The sequence below is a fragment of the Sciurus carolinensis genome, chromosome 14 (assembly GCF_902686445.1).
Source record: "Sciurus carolinensis chromosome 14, mSciCar1.2, whole genome shotgun sequence".
NCBI classification, from domain to species: Eukaryota; Metazoa; Chordata; class Mammalia; order Rodentia; family Sciuridae; genus Sciurus; species Sciurus carolinensis.
In genome coordinates, this window is record NC_062226.1 from 50,395,007 (window position 1) to 50,395,600 (window position 594).

Sequence of the window (594 nt, forward strand, 5' to 3'; positions counted from 1 at the left end):
GTGGCACAGTGCTTGCCTAACATGTGTGAAGCACTGGGTTGGAGCCTTAGCACTGCATAAAAATAAACAAATAAAATAAAGGCAAATAAAATAAAGTTGTCCATCTACAACTATAAAATTTTTTAAAAGAATTCTCTGTATACCTTTTCAAACTATTTTTCTTTTTTTTTTTCGCGGTGCTGGGGATTGAACTCAGGGCCTTAGTGCTTGCGAGGTGAGCACTCTACCAACTGAGCTATCTCCCCAGCCCACTCAAACTATTTTTCGTTTAGATAATTATTTCTGCCTTTTCAGTGTTTGCATCCAATGCAATCAACTCATTGACCACTGACCATCTTTTAGTTTAACTCTGTTTCTCTGTGTGTATTTTATATTTGTGTATGTGCGTGCAAGCCTGTGTGTTTTATTGTTGTCATTGTGGTATGGGGATTAAATTCAAGGTCTCACACTTCTCGGCAAGTGCTCTTCCACTGAGCTACACCCCCAGCCCTTTTTATTTTATTTTGAGACAGGGTCTCTCTCAGTTGCCCAGCGGACTTCAAATTTAGGATTATCCTGCCTCAGCCTCCTAATTATCTGGAACTACAGGTGTGT